The sequence below is a fragment of the Thunnus albacares genome, chromosome 10 (assembly GCF_914725855.1).
Source record: "Thunnus albacares chromosome 10, fThuAlb1.1, whole genome shotgun sequence".
NCBI lineage: Eukaryota > Metazoa > Chordata > Actinopteri > Scombriformes > Scombridae > Thunnus > Thunnus albacares.
Window position 1 is genome coordinate 6636674 of NC_058115.1, and position 10472 is coordinate 6647145.

A 10472-nucleotide genomic window follows, 5' to 3' on the forward strand; every position below is an offset into this window, starting at 1 on the left:
ACTCTTTCAGTTTGCTCAGCTGGAAGTCAGGTTGTAGAGTTCACTGCACAGGGCTTATTGAACACACCTAAAGACATTTGGGGAGTTGTAGTGTATCTCATTTCCTGACTGTGACAGACCAGGATTAGCTTTGTGCTGTAGAACGTAAAGGCTAGACTACACAAGAGAGATTCAGGAATACAAGGTGTAGACGTCTGGATTAACACTGGATTAAGTTGTATTGCAGGTCCTTCCAGGTCACTCTGAGTGTGTGTGTGTGTGAGTGTGTGTGTGTGTGTGTGTGTGTGTGTGTGTGTGTGTGCCTTCAACAGAGTCACCTTCCCCTGGGCGTCAAGGTAGGTTTGTTCACATAAAGTAATAAAACCATACATATACCTATGGAGCCTTATTTAATTTGAAATACAGGATAGAGACAAGGCTAAAGCTGAAACGACTGATTCTAATAAAATGTCTTTGGGAGTGCAAATTCTGAAGTTACAATTGACAATACTCATGTTATAAATGACAGAATTAAAAAAAATACTCCTACTCACGGTGAGGCTACAGACACACTCGGTTCCTCGCTAGCCTCCTCTCTTAACAATCTCTGCCTTTTAACATCCAAACCTTCTCGCATCAACCCCCCCCCCCCCCCAGTCCATGGCTCAATGAAGTCATCAGAGAACAAAGGGCAGAACTCAGAGCAGCAGAGAGAAAATGGCGTAAATCCAGCAAACTCACTGACCTCAGTGACTATCAGTGTCTCCAAGCATGAAAAACTGCTAAGACCACTTACTATCAGAACAAGATCTGTGGTGCCACAGACACTTGGAAAATTTTAACTCGCTCTTCAATCCGCCACCTCCTCCGCCCTCCACTCTGCTCACTGCAGACATGTTCACCTCATTTTTTACTGACAAGGTCTCTGCCATTAGTAACCAGTTCTCTCAGCCTGACCAACTGCCAGCTAACAGGGCCACACTCTCCTCATTCTCCCCTCTGACTGAGGAGAAAGTCTCCAAACTTCTGCTGGACTCTCATCCCACTACCTGTCACACACATCATCAACTCCTCACTTACAATGGGTGTGTTCCCTGACGCATTAAGGCAAGCTGAGGTCACCCCACTACTCCAAAAAACCTACGCTCAACCCAGCCCAGGTTGAAAACTACAGACTGGTTTCAGTCCTGCCCTTCCTATCAAAAATACTTGAGTGCACAGTCTTTAACCAAGTCTCTGAATTCCTTTCTGAGAACAACCTGTATGACCCACATCAGTCTGGCTTTAAGCAGGGGCACTCTACCGAGACTGCAATCCTGTCGGTTATGGAATCACTACACTCAGCTAGAGCTGCTGGTCAGTCCTCAGCTCTATTGCTAAGCCTCCTCATATCTCATACCATAGCTATGCTGACGGTATCCAGCTCTTCCCGCCATTCCTGCCAGAAGACCACAGAGTCTCGGCTCAGATCTCATCATACCTTTCTGATATATTGGCATGGATGAAAGAACACCACCTTCAACTTAACCTCTCTAAGACCGAGCTCCTTGTCATCCCAGCCAGTCCCTCTTTACAACAAGACATCAGCATCCAGTTCGAATCAACCCAACTCCTGCCCACAAAATCTGGATGGTTCAGTGCATCACAACATGAACACACATCAACACAAATCTGCACCCAAAGACAGATGGAGAAGGGTTTTTCCTCAGTTAGTTACTATAACAATAGAAATAAAATAAAGAAATTGATTTGGTAAAGCTGTTTAGATAATTATATCAGACCGATGATATTTCAGCAATAATTCTAATGCATCTCACCTCAAACATGGTCAATGTTTACACCAGCATGTGCATGCCCAGTGTATGTCAATGGACAGGTGATATGCATTTTCAGGCATATTAGTAAGGACAGAGATTAATTCTGAAATGATGCTAAAACACTCATGTGGACAGAGATCACTTTTGTTTTAAACCATCTAGACATTTCCTGAAGAAAAACGTTCTGTTTGTTGAGCTGTCGTTATCACGCTTAACTATGATTGGCACAACTGTTTCGGAGCTATGGGAGCAGTGATGTGACTGGCTGAGAAAGTATTTAATAATCACCACACCCACTGATCTATATTCACTTTCACTCAAGTCCTTTGCATCTTGCAGTGCCTGCACATGAACCAAAAAAGCAGGTGCACATAGAGATGCCCTCAAAGTCCATGCGCCTCTGCACTTGGCATTTATTACTCAAATTTCAACTGAGAGTGCAAAATATTAAACTGAGAGTGCAATGCATGCTTTTGCAGGGCCTGTCTGCATCATCTTTTTCAGACAAGCTCTCCCAGCTGCACAGGCCTGACTCGACCTGCAGGTGGATCACAAACTTCCTGTCTGACAGGAAGCAGCACGTGAAGCTGGGGAAGCATGTCTCCATCTCCCTGACCATCAGCACCGGTTCCCCTCAAGGCTGCGTCCTTTCTCCACTTACACCAACAGCTGCACCTCCAGTCATCAGTCCGTCAAGCTCCTGAAGTTCACGGATGAGACCACCCTCGTTGGGCTCATCTCTGGTGGAGATGAGACTGCCTACAGGAGAGAGATTGACCACCTGGTGACTTGCTGCAGACAAAACAACTCAGAGCTCAATAATCTAAAGACAGCCCCACCCACCCCCATCACCCTGTGTGACCCGCCAGTCGACACAGTGGAGTCCTTCTACTTCCTAGGAACCACCATCAGCCAGGACCTGAAGTGGGAACTGAACATCAGTGGCCTCACCAAGAAGGCTCAGCAGAAAATGTACTCCCTGCAGAAGCTTAAATTGAAATTCAACCTGAAGCTGAAATTCAACCTGCCAAAGGCAATGATGGTGCACTTCTACCCCATCACTGAATCCATTCTCACCTCCTTCATCACCATCTGGTAAACTGCTGTCACTGTCAAGGACAAAAGCAGATTGCAGCATATTATCCGCTGTGCTGAAAAGGTGATGGGATGCAATCTGCCATCCCTCCAGGACCTGCACGCCACCAGGACACTGAGTAGAGCAAGAAAGATCACGGCAGATCTCTCCCACATAAACTTTTCGAAATGTTCCCCTCCAGCAATAGGCTGAGGTCTGTCAAGACCAAAACCTCATTCCACAAGAAGTTTCTTATCAGCTGCAGCCACCCTCATCAACAAGGCCTGGGAACCCCAGTGACATGGACTCTACCTCCTCTCCCAATGGACATTACACGTTATATTAACGTAACACACCACAATCTCATAGCACATCAGTGATGTTGGTCCTACATGGCATGTTACATTAATTGTATTTTTTATTATAAATTATGCATTCTACATACACTGTTTACTTCTGGTCAATACCCTGTACATTCATCCCATTCTCCTTTATTTAATATTAAATATTTAAAATTTTAATCTGTAGCTGCTCCTCTCACCATAATATATTTTATATTTTTATTTTATATTTTATAACTTGCATTTTCCTGTATTGCCCAGGACAAAAAAGCTAAATATACTAGCCTATGTAGCTAACATTATACCTTGTTAAGCAGTGTGTCCATGCTTCATAAACACTTGCAGATGCAGCTGCTGCATGGATTGAAATAAAAAACAAAGTCAGATTGTAGAAGTTAGACTATCACTCTAAAGTTGATTAGCTGAGAAGTCCTCTCCTCAGCCCAGGTAAATGCATACTGTGAGTCAGGAGGAATTAGTGCTAAAATAAATGTTTCTGTGTAGATGCTACAGCAGCTTAGTGATGTATGATCTGAGCTGTGAATTAAAATCCCTCTTTTCCCTCACATGTGTCCTGTAGTGATGCTGTGGTCATCCTGCTGCCTGCAGATCATCTCATCTCAACTCAGGACATTCCTTCAGCAATGCAACAAACACTCAGCATTTACATCTTTCTTTTTAAATATGTTTCAGTACAAGTTTGTCCATCACTTAGCTGGTAACTAATGTATTGTAGTTACACATCGCAAAAGTGACCCACCCTTTGTCCTTTATACGTCTTTTAATGAGGCAGTTACTGAAAACAGTTGCTACAGCCTCTGTAAGACACTTCAGTCCAAACGTGTGATTTGTTTGAATTTTCTCAGGTGAAACTACAGTGTTAGGCAGACACAGCCTTTGATTTTGTATAGATTTTTCCTCAGTAAAAAACAAAACAAAACAAATGTAATGATGCCTCCAGTCTCATGCCTTTTCTTTCATCCTGTTCTGAGCCTTGTTCAAATGCAGCTGTTTATTCCCTATTGTAACAATTTAAATTAGAAAAAACATGATGTTATTCAGTTTACACAAATGTGTATGACTGATATTCCCACTTTCTTGGTGAGTGTTACTTGTAAGGTAGGTCTTCAGAGCGTGACTACAGACTAGAGCTCCATTTCCTAAAAGTATCTTAAGGCAGAGACTATCTTAGTCCCACTGCAACATCATGGATTAAGATCATTTTAGCCTGAAGATGAAATAATGGAAATAATGATTCATTATTATTAATACTTTTCTGTCACACACAAAGGGCAAATCTTGCAGTAAACACGTTGAACTCTGAGGCAGTAATATCCAAGTAATTAACATCAGACTCAAGTAATTAACAGCATATTCAAGCAATTAACATCTGCAACAGCTTGCAGTAAGGGTTGTCATTGTAATTGTAATGAACAACAGTGAACACAGTGACTCAAAGAACAAACATTTTATGGGATTAGATTTGCTTCATAATAACTGATCAAAATCAAACAAAAATCAAACAAAAACATTTATTGAAAGCGATTAAATATCATATGAACAAAAAAATAACATAAAATGAAAAACTGACACTAAAACTATACAAGACATTCGATTATAAAATTCTACACTTTTTTCAGTTTTTCAGTCTCACTGCTTAGATTTTTCAGTTCAGTGGTCTGGATGAGCAGTAAGTGGTATGAAACTGAAGCAGTAAAACTGAACAAATGGACAGCAAAGATCAATCATGGTCAGTTAAAGAAAAATTTAGAATTTTGCAGTCAAATGTTGTATAGCTTTATTGTAAGCCTTGCCTTTGGGCTTATTTTTTGGTTTCAATTTTTTTTCATTCACTTCTAATTAAATGTACTTTGTTTCAGTCTTGGGAAATTTTGTTCAATTATGAAACAAATCTAACCAATAACATTGGTATATTGGAACAGATTTAGTGGTACTGACAAGTGAAATGACAAGTGACTTGTCATTTCAGGAAAGTTTAACAAGAAACTCACTCATCCCTCTTGGGAAAACCAGTTTAGTTCCCAAGAAACTAGCATTGCACAAAAGATAGCTGTAGTTTGTTTCCAGATGTTTTTGTACACATTCACCACCTCCGATCAATTGGCCACAACAGGAAGCCACAATGACCAATGTTGCAGGGATGCCAGTGCACATTTACAGTTGAATGTCTCCCTAAGACAGCAGGTAACTTGGGCCTCTAGAGCCAAATATTTGATAGATTGGCTGAAGGTCTCTAACATGTCAGCTTGAGTGACCTTCGGCTGATTCATGAGAGAGGCGAGTTCACTTGTCTTTTCCTCAACCTCTTCACGAATATTTGATTCAGCCCGCTGAACCTCCACTTTCAGACTCTCCTCGACATCGCGCAGACTGCTCCTCATGCTGTGTTCTGGAGTCTTGGCAGCATCTGATCTATGAGAAGAGGAAATGCCAACTTACTATCAGCCCTACGTGTGTGTCATAGACAACCCACTTGTCTCAAGCAAGAAAATCTGTGTTAAGAATATGCACACGTACCGTCACTCCTCGCCTCCTTTTCTGTGATGATGAAGTCTGTTTTTGAAGCTTCACTAGTTCAGTGCTCTTGATAGCATATATCTTACAACTTGAGGCTTTCCAGAACTATGCATCTGCATACACTGAAGAACACAGACAAACAAATAATGTGTATGGTCATTTACAAAATAAACAGTGAAGATTCAGTAGTTAGTATTTTTCAGTTTCCATCGTTTGTTGGAGCACTTGCACCTAAAGTACAAATGCTTCAGGAGGTATATTGGTGTGACTTTGTGGCTAAGATGTTGCTTGTTGATTGGAGGGCTGTATACACTCGCTTGCCAGTTTATTAGGTACACTTAATAAACTAATACAATATCATATAGGTTTTAGTTTACTAATTACTCTGGTTATACTGAGAGGTGTTTCTATATTGTTCATCCCATCCCAGTGACACCTTCAGAACAACGCAATACAGCTCAGCATCACTGCAGCTTCCAAAATGACCATACAAGAAATCAACACCTCTTTAAAATTGAATAAATAAAAACTGAGCATTATAACCTTCATGACGGAGGGATAATTTGCAGGCCTGTTATACAGAATTGGTTTTATCTAGGTGTATCAAAACACTGGCAAGCGAGTACAGTTTTCTTATTCAGTTACATTTTATTAGCTCTGATAAGCCAATTATTATAAATATAGACAGGACACACACAGGAATTAGAGAATTAACTACTTTTTGTTTTTCTAGTATTATCTAACAATTCCTACATGTTTTCTTAAGTAACCTAATGTGAAAAGTAGGTATCAAACCTTTTGTCTCAGTTGTGCCAGACCCCCTGCAGTCACAAGTGGTGAAAGAATCTGATGAGTTGATGTATTCTTGCATGGTGTTGGCAATTTCCAGGACTCCAACACCTTCACCGATGGTCACATGCAATGAAGCTGAAGGTAGAAGCTTTTTAGTGAGTAGTTCTATTAGCTCACTCATATCCATATTATATGTCAGATGGATGATGAACAAAAACATTACACTTATGCAGTCTTGATTTTTAATAAACCCCACTTACAGTATTCATTTATCTCACCATTATCCTCAACATCAGCCAGATAGATTTTTCTTTTGAAACTTTTGTTTCTCTTGCTGGGGTTTTGAAAGATGTTGGAGGTTTGTTGTAAAGGCTGAGGGCAGCAGGATGGTGGCACAGAGGAGGACATACTTGGTTGTGAGAACTGGGACCCAAGACCTGAGTAAGTACTGGGGGCAGCCTGGACCCTTTCTGTTCCACATACATTAAATGTGCCTCAATCATGCATCAGGAGAGTTCTGAAAGAGCCACTAGGGTGAGGAATAAAGGTTTCCCTTGTGATGTCATCTTCAAGATAGATACTATCCTCTTCCAACTGTGGATGAACACATTTTTTAAAAAAGTTTAATATTACCTTCCATAGCCAGTTCAGCAAAATCCCAATCAGTACAAGATGCAAATTAAGCTATTTAGTTGACATGTAAATTAGTGGCTGACTAAATATTCAACTTTACTCTGCAGGTCTTGCATTTTTTGTGCCAGAATTTCATTCCAAAACAGATTTCCAGTGATAATTAACAACAGGGAATATCTGTTTTCTGTACCGCAGCAATTGCCAAGCTGTTTAGATGACTGATTAAAAGTTTAAAATGCCCTAAAGATGTTTTCGTTAACCTGTGTCTGTGCAAAATTTCATTACCTTTAATGTTAGTTCCAAAATACATCTAATTCACTCCATTCTGGTGTCTACTGTCAGCTCTTGAAAGTTAACAGTAATGTTATGGGAACTGGGACTGGAAATTTGGCGGGATGTGAAATTTAGTTCAATCACACTTTCTCTGAGTCAGCTAAGTTAAGTTGCTACCACACATATCCTAACGTTAAACTTACTTTGCTAACGTTAAGTTATGTTCCACAGTGCTAGTCATAACTAGCCGCTGATAGTCGAAACATAACGTATTTAAAATATGCTACGTTACAGCAAAAGTTCAGTCTTTCTTACCTTGAAAATGGACTTAAAGTGTCCCCTTGACAGGTACTCTGATGTCATGGTCAGTCTTTTAGTTTCATGATGTAAATGAAATGTACTGCTTAATGAGTGTAGTAGGGGCTGGGGGTGGGGCAGGTCACGGATCATGCACATGTTGAAGTGGGTGGGAAACACTGAAGTGCGCATGAGTCAGCTGGGTTGTGAAGCTAACTTCCAAGTTCGTCACATGATGTACACTGGCCCTGCATACAATCATTACTGAAAGTACTAAAGTAAAAACAGTTCAAACTAACTTTACATCGAGCAGCTACAACAATAAAATGTTGCTTAGACATTGACTCAATTATAAATTATAAATTTAACAAAGTGATTTTTTTGGCTTGTAGATGAAAAATGCTGTCTAGCCTGTAGCATCTTGGAGAAAACTGTGATCTTAAAGTTCTCCATGTCTGCCCTTGATGAATATGAGAACATAATCCAAAGGGTGGTGGAAGAACAGGGGTACACCTGTAACAAAGGTCTTGCAAGTCCTGCAGACCCAGTATGGAATTACAAGAGGATAAATGATGTTGTAGCATCAGCAGTGTCAAAAAGTGGACTATATTGTAGAAGGAAAGTAATGACAGGTATGTTGAGAGCTGCTGGATAAAAGTTGGGAGAGCAGTGCGTCAGGCAAGCACTTGCTGAAATGACCTCAGTCTACACTCAAATGAGAAGAGATGGTGCTGGCAGGCAGACAAATCCTCATTTGTATGTTGCAGAGTACGCAGGACATAAATCACGCATGGATCAAAACAAGATGTATTCAGATGTATTCAGTGATAAGATCTTGGTTTTGCAGTCATGCCTATCAAGAACAACCTCACCATTTATGATGAGGTCTGTAGAGATATTTGCTTAAAGTATGGCCTTTTTGATCAGTTAAGCGTTGATTATGGACAGGAATTCTATCTTTGCTTGCACCAACAAGACAACCTCCAAGCTTACCGCACAAACACCAACAGGCGCCTGTAAATACAAAGCCTGTCAAGGCAAAACCATGCTACTGAGAGAAAGTGGTTTGAAATAAATGCAAAAATAAATTACTCAATCAAGCATGCTCTTTATGTGATGTCCAACAACGGTTTGCTTGAAGTCATCAATTTTTTATCAAATTTAGAGGTCCTCATCTCTGGAATTCACTAAGTACAACTTTGAAGTCGTCATCTTCTTTAATAATTTTCAAATACATTTGAAAAATATCTTTTATCTAAATAGAATTTTGTGTGACTGCGTATGTATTACATCTCTTTCACATTTAAAGCGTTCAAATATCTGTCTCAATTATTTTTTCTTTCTTTTTTCTTCTCTCTGCTGTACCTGCTTTTAATCTATTTGATGTTGTATTGTTGTATTGTTGAAATGAAGGAGAGGACTTTGTATAAGCCCTCTGGGCTTCCTTCCTCTCCTGCACAATTAATATAACTTTTTTACTGCGTAATATTTTACTGTAACTTATGCAAATAAATTAAACTAAGATCACAGTTTAATCTTTACTGAAAATGTTTAGGTAACATGTTGAACAACAGGACACAAACATATGACTTTACTTACAAGTATGAGTTTTTGCCTTTGTTAAATTCATGGCATTAATAAAGTTCAAAATTTTTTCAAACTTGTTTGATTTTGTGTCATTTTTACATCAGTATTTAACTGTGGCACTAAAATGAGCGCTCATTTTACCCCATCCCCATGCTCATTTTACCCCTACCTTGGGGCAAGTTGTGCCATAGGACTAACTTTTTCTTATGTGTCCAAACCATAATAATTAGAAAACCTATTTTAATTTCCATGGGTACATAACAGCGTGAGGTATATAAAGTAACTATTATTTGAAACAAATACACTTTTATTTTGAAGTAAAATGTTACCCCGTTCTCCACTACACACTGACTCAGAATAAATGAACCCTAAGCCAACGAGTAGCAGATAGAGGCAGGTGTTGGGCAGGAACAGGAAACATTTTATCAAGTATGTGATATACACCAATGAGCCAAAACATCATGACCACTCAAGTCTAGGATACATTAAGCTGGTGGTTATAATTTTTTGGCTTATTGGTGTATAACAAGGTAGTGACACTTTTGCAACAACTACAGCAATGAAATTTCTGAAAAAAAAAATGCCTTAGGTCTCATGAGTGGTTTGTTTTTAAAAATTGTAACTATAAGTTTTATAACTGCTCATTGTGTAAGTGACAATTGTGTGTATGTTTAGTAAATTGGCATTTCCCTCTCCTCATGAGGGATGAGGAGCAGTCTAGGCCATGTTGAGGAGAGTCTGAAAGTAAAGGTTAAGTGGGCTGAATCAACTATTTGAGAAGAGGCTGAGGAAAAGACAAGTGAATTCGTCTCTTTCATGAATCAGCTGAAGGTGTCAAACAATAAACCATAGCTGTCTTTTGTGCAAGGCCAGTTTCTTCAGAATTAAACTGGTTTTCCTAAGAAGGATGAGTTAGGTTCTTGCTAAACTTTCCTGAAATGACAAGCCACTTCAGTACCACTAAATCTGTCCCAACATACCAATGTTATGGGTTGAATTTGAACAAAATTTCCCAAGACTGAAACAAAGTACATTTTATTGGAAGTGAATGAAAATAACTTGAAACGAAAAATAAGCCCAAAGGCAAGGCTTACAATAAAGCTATACAACATTTGATTACAAAATTCTCAATTTTTCTTT

The 10472-nt window shown here is 39.5% G+C and overlaps 1 long non-coding RNA gene across 3 annotated transcripts; it reads right to left on the reverse strand.

Annotated features, from left to right (window-relative positions):
• Window positions 1-1294: 1294 nt before the first annotated feature.
• Window positions 1295-9287, reverse strand: LOC122991040. Of its 3 annotated transcripts, XR_006405517.1 has the most exons (5): window positions 7764-9287; window positions 6821-7136; window positions 6546-6677; window positions 5751-5872; window positions 1295-5645 (listed from the first exon to the last, which is right to left on the reverse strand). It is a non-coding gene; the product is annotated as an uncharacterized LOC122991040 (long non-coding RNA). The 3 variants fall into 3 exon arrangements; XR_006405515.1 differs by having other exon boundaries at window positions 6821-9287; XR_006405516.1 differs by having other exon boundaries at window positions 6803-9287.
• Between the last annotated feature and the right edge of the window lie 1185 nt (window positions 9288-10472).